The following is a 6,000-nucleotide window of genomic DNA, read 5'->3' as shown; positions in this document are numbered from 1 at the left end:
CTAAAGATAATGTTTTGGCATGTGTTCCATGCAAAAGAAAAAAAGAAAAAAAAACATCTTTTGCCCTAGGGATGTTCAGGGAGTAAAAGTTTAATATCTTTCAAAAGAGATGACTTTGAAATGAATTGATTTCGCTTCCCCTGCACAAACCATTGATATTTGTCAACGGAGAAGCAGACCATAAGAGCACTTGAAATAAAAGCAAAGAGTTTTGTTTTTGTTTTTTTAAAAAAATAGTTGGGTAGACCGTGGAGTTTCATGTGTATTTACTGAAAAAGAGGTTGGAATTTTTAAAAAGGTCTTGAAAATACAAGAAGCTCTGGTTCCCATTTTTCTAATCTGGTATAACATTTAAGAATGATTCTTGAAGTTCTACCCTTCTTAATGTAATACCATTTTAACAATATTGATCAGTGTTTTAAAAAATCAATATCCATGCCAATGAATATCATTCCAGGAAGGGGTTCATTACAGTTTATCTTCAACTTTTGAGGTAAATGAGTAATATTGTTGCCTTTGTTCCTCCCATACCTGAGATCCTATTCTGTTTTCTTCTCTCATTATATATATAAGGGTTTGTCATTTGGGTGCTGATATTTTCTTAGTTTCCTTCTCTTTTTCCTTTATTTTTGTCCAATATTCATGTCCTTGTCTTCTAATAACCACTTCCTTTTCTTTTTTTTTGAGAAAATTGCGTTCAGTTTTGGTCTAGATGCGTTTTCCTCTCCCAGGGCACGGACAGGCTGTGTGGAACCGCCCGCTCAGCAGCCTGCTCTCCTCTCAGGAGAGAGCGAGAAGGAGTGTGTGTCTCCCTGCACCTTCACTCCTGAGTCCAGTTCGTTTTCGGAGTTGACATTTTAATGGATAAAAAATTATACCTCTTTTTTTAAAAATGTGTTTTTAGATACATAATATTAATTATTTAACTTTTATCTATTGGGAATTACCCATTCACACCTGTGAAGAAAGGTTTCATAATTGAATTAAAAATCTTATTGAATTGAAAGAACTAAAAAGAGGGCGCCTGGGTGGCTCAGTGGGTTGAGCCGCTGCCTTCGGCTCAGGTCATGATCTCAGGGTCCTGGGATCGAGTCCCGCGTCGGGCTCTCTGCTCAGCAGGGAGCCTGCTTCCTCCTCTCTCTCTCTCTGCCTGCCTCTCCGTCTACTTGTGATTTCTCTCTGTCAAATAAATAAATAAAATCTTAAAAAAAAAAAAAAAGAAAGAACTAAAAAGAATGAAGCCAAATATAAATCACTTTCTCTTATTTATCTAGCTGTATATTTAGTGATTTAAGGCCTAAACAACCTCTTGCAAGTGCTGTTGGACTCAGTCTTTAAAATGAAAAGCTTTTGGGGTGACTGGGTGGCTCAGTGGTTAAAGCTTCTGCCTTCAGCTTGAGTCATGATCCCAGGGTTCTGGGCTGGAGTCCTACACTGGGCTCTCTGCTCAGCGGGGAGCCTGCTTCCTCCTCTCTCTCTCTGCCTGCCTCTCTGCCTACTTGTGATCTCTGTCTGTCAAATAAATAAATAAATCTTTTTAAAAAAGTGAAAAGCTTTGGAACTTAAAATTATTTCTCTCCATTTGTATACATTCCTTTTCCAAACTGACAAGTGGACTGTCTTTGTGTTGTGGATCCTGACATATTACTTGATGAAGTGAGAAGGAGGTGAGGCTTTTCTTAAAGAGCAGCAGCCTGGCGGGTAAATGGAATTTTCTGATACTTCTCTGTCTGAGAGGAAGTGGAAGGGAGGGGCAGTTTCAGTCATCTTGGGCTCTCTGTAAAATGCCATGGCATCCTGGGTGCATTTACTGGCAAGTCATAGAGCAGGGATTTTCTGGTATTAATCATTCTGCTAGAACATTTTTGTTAAGGAAGCTGAGCATTGGGGTTATGATTATGTATGAAACACTGAGTAATGACTATGATTGCTTTCTTGTAACAGCAGATATGGTGGAAAGCCACTGGGGAGGCATGTTCAGTTGAGGTTTTGGTGATGGCTTTCTTCATCTCGTGTGTCAGCTAGCCTTGGGAGTCTGATGGTTTCTCATTTCTTCCTAGATTTCTCACATCTCTGCTTATTGGAGGCTAATTATGTTTTCCTTCATGTCTCTTGACATAATTTTCCCCCCTTGTTTTCCTTATTTATGTAGTAAAACACACATGGATTTTGAAGCATAGTGTGGTTGAGCAGGGGTGTGCGTGTGTGGGGGGGTGTTGTGTGGTATATATATTTTTTTAATTTGAAAGGTTAAATAAGAATGTTAGTTGCTATTATTGATTTTGCTTGTCAGTGTCCGTCTAAGAAGCTAAAATCCTAGTTTGTAAAATTTCTAGTTTGTAAAAGTCTTTTGATGAGGAATGTTGTCAATTCTTGCCCTTCAGGTGAGATCTAGCCAATTGACATTCACCTCCAGATTCTTGAACAAAAATATTTTACATGAAAACACTTGCTTAGTATATTTGTCACCTGCTACTGTCTGTGTGTCTTCTATGCAAATATGCTGCTTCTGGAACTGAAGTTGTATAGTAAGGTGTTTTGCAATTTGCTTGGTAATTGCATCTCTCTTGACCTCTGGAAGAAGAGCGATTTTGTTTTTAGTTGTTGTTGAAGCAGATGTCTGTTATCTGAGAGAGCTGCATAGTGCAGACCTAATCACAATAGAAGGGGGAGGGGGTTTAAGCAGTGGACATTAGGTTACGTTGTGTCCTTCCGGAACAGGATGGATTGTGAAGGATCTTGAAGGGACCAGATTTCTGGTACTGGAGGGTACTAATCAGTTTCCCTTACCATCAGCTTTACCTTCTATTTTTTTTTTCAATTTATTTATTTTCAGAAAAACAGTATTCATTATTTTTTCACCACACCCAGTGCTCCATGCAATCCAAAGCTTTTCAGAAGAGCATGGATAATTTTCTGAAGAAAATTAGTCTTTCTTATGGCCTAAGACATAGGTATAAAACCAAGAAGCAAATGAAGAATTCTTCGATTTCAGTAGGAGAAAGTGTCAAGTGGCCATTCTCTGTCATTTCAGTAGCTAATTTTCCCATGTGAGAATATTACATTGAATAAAGTAAAATTATAAAGTAAAATTTTATCTATAACATTTAGAGTGGTTTGATTTTTTTTCATTTTCATGCAACTTTGAGAATTAATTTTTGCATCATGTTTGATCTTATTTACTGTGGAAACATGAACTCTGAAACACATATCACTTTTCCTAGAGGGGAAAAATGGCTTGGACTGTTGTCCCTCATTGTAATCTAAGCATTCTAATTTTTTATTTTATTTCTAATACATCGATCTGAATTATGTAGAATAAAATATCTGCATGAGGCTTTTTTTTTTTTTTAAAGATTTTATTTATTTATTTGACAGAGAGAGTCCACAAGTAGGCAGAGAGGCAGGCAGAGAGAGAGGAAGGGAAGCAGGCCCCCTGCTGAGCAGAGAGCCCGATGTGGGACTCGATCCCAGGACCCTGAGATCATGACCTGAGCCGAAGGCAGCGGCTCAACCCACTGAGCCACCCAGGCGCCCCTGTATGAGGCTTTTTAAATTTTAATTTAATTTGATTTAATTTTTGAGAGAGAGAGAGAAGGAGTGTGAGCAGGAGGCAGGGCGGAGGGCGGAGGGAAAGGGAGACTGTTAAGCAGGCTACACGTGAGCATGGAGCCAGACACGGGCTCAAGACCCTGAGATCATGACCTGAGCTGAAACAGAGCTGAATCCTTCACTGACTGAGCCAGCCAGGCGCCCCCTGAATGAGACTTTGAAACCCCGAAAGAATAAGCCTTTTCTAGATGAACTGGCATAGTTGATTCTAGTTAATAAATAATAAGTCTGTTATTAAGCAGAGACTTGCATTTGAATATTTATTTTACTGCTGGCCTCATGACCAGAAACCCGGCCCACCCTCGCAAGAGTCCTTGGGACAGTTACTTGGAGGCGTTGCATTTACTTCAAACCCCCCCAAGATGGTATTGATTTTTCTCAGCTCTGCTAGTGTTTCTGGGATTCTGTTGTCCCTTAGACTGAAAATCCAGAATTTAGTCCTAATTTCTCCTACTTTTATCCCCATATTCGTTCTGTTGCCAAGTCTTTGGGCTCTTTCTTTGAAATATTCCCAACTGATTTATTTCCTTTCTGTGTTACTGACATCCGTTTCTCCGCTCTCAGGGCCGGATGCCTTAACTAATCGGCTTTTAACTGGTTTCCCCACTGCCGTTTCCCTCCCACCCTGCAGAGGCTCTCAGATGGTTTCTCATACTTATATTTCATATTTTGACTCTTCTGCTCGAGACCCTGGAATGGCTCCCTGCTCATTGCTCTTAGTGAGGTTTCAGTGGACTTGCTTCATATTCTGTGCCCGAGGGTCTTCTAATTTCTTCTCTCTCTAATCTCCCCTCTCACTTGGTGCAGTTCTGGCTTGTAGGTCCTCAGCTTTAAAAGTTCTTTCCCAAGTGAATTGTTTGGAAATTGGAATTAAGTTTTTAAATGTAGAAACAGTTATTTAAGAGACATGGTTGAGTTCCGAAGCTTTAACTTAGCTGTGTGTCCTCATGTAGCTGATTTCTGGCTTCTGGAAGCCAGAAACCACGTTGAATAGGGAGGCAGGGGAAGGATGGCCTGCTTTCTCCTTCTTCCCCAATTACAGGGTCATCTAGCACAAGGCAGTACTCACAGTGATTTTTCTTGAGTAAAGGTAGTTCTGTCTGTAGCATTTGATTTCGGTTAACTGTCTTCCAGTCCTTGGAGCTACCCCAGACTAAGTAGTGCATTAATTAATTCAGCAATTACATTATTACTTAAATAACAGTCATTGCTCTTTGCTGAATACTTTCACTTAGGATTTTTCTACTCCTTACAACAATCTTGCATGGTCCTTTAAAGTCCCCTCCATTTAACAGATGGACGTACTGAGACAGGGTAAAGTTGAAGCATGTGCGGCTACAGACTTAGAAACACAAGTCTTCCAAATCGCTTTAAAGAGTCAGTGCTTGTGTGAATGTTTGTTAAACAGAGATACGGACGACATCCATCTTTTCTCCACTTCATCTCCCCCCTCGCTACACGCACCCTCTACTGGGATGCTATTCCTACTTCATAGGATAACTTTGAGGTCGATAGTTTCTTTTAGTGTCCAGAGATGTTTTAGTGTGTTGTAGTTCCACTTGTTTATTTTTGCTTTTTTTTGCCTTTGTGTTCGGTGTCGGATCCAAACAATTATTGCCAAGATTGATGTCAAGATACTTACTGGCCTATGTTTTCTTCTAGGAATTTTGTGGCTTCAGGGTCTATATTCAAATCTTTAATCCATTTTGAATTTGAGGTTTTTTTTGTTTTTGTTTTTTGTATTTTATAAGATAAGGGTCCAGTTTCATTCTTTTGCATGTGGCTGTCCCGTCTGCCCAGCTCCATTTACTGAGGAGACTGTCTTTTCCCCAAGCTGACATTCTTGCTGGGAGGAGTACGCAGTAACTAAGTATATAAGTACATGGTGCTGTGTGGCACATCAGATCACAATACTTGCTGTTAGAAAGAAACAGAGGGAGAGGGGAGGGATGGGGAAGGCTGAGGTGTTGAAGTTTTAGAGATGGTGGCCACTGTATTTATTTAAGAGAGGAGGGGACATTTGAGCAGGTTCTTAAAAAGGACTGATGGGTTACATTCCTGTGCGAAGGAAATTGAGCAAGTTATCCTTTGCTCAATGGTTTATTTCAACCATGTCAACATTTTCTGTCTTGCTTTTTAAAAATCTGATTTCAACAGGAAACAAGTACGTGTAGGGGTGAAAGAAAACAGGACCGTTTCTGCAGGTGGGTTGTTGGGGGAAAGGATAGACCTAAAGGCGCTAGTAGGGAAATCCCCTTCCTTGATTACCAGGAGGAAGCCGTGCTCTGTGAAGTCAAGGGCGGCAGGTGTGTGATGGCCATTGCCTTCCAAGTGACCTTCATCTGGAGGAGCTGTTTCTGACATCATCCACTGACAGTAGAGTAGTAG

This window comes from Neovison vison, chromosome 3 (genome assembly GCF_020171115.1).
Source record: "Neovison vison isolate M4711 chromosome 3, ASM_NN_V1, whole genome shotgun sequence".
NCBI classification, from domain to species: Eukaryota; Metazoa; Chordata; class Mammalia; order Carnivora; family Mustelidae; genus Neogale; species Neogale vison.
The sequence above is the reverse complement of the archived record's forward strand: the minus strand, read 5'-3'. Positions refer to the sequence as shown.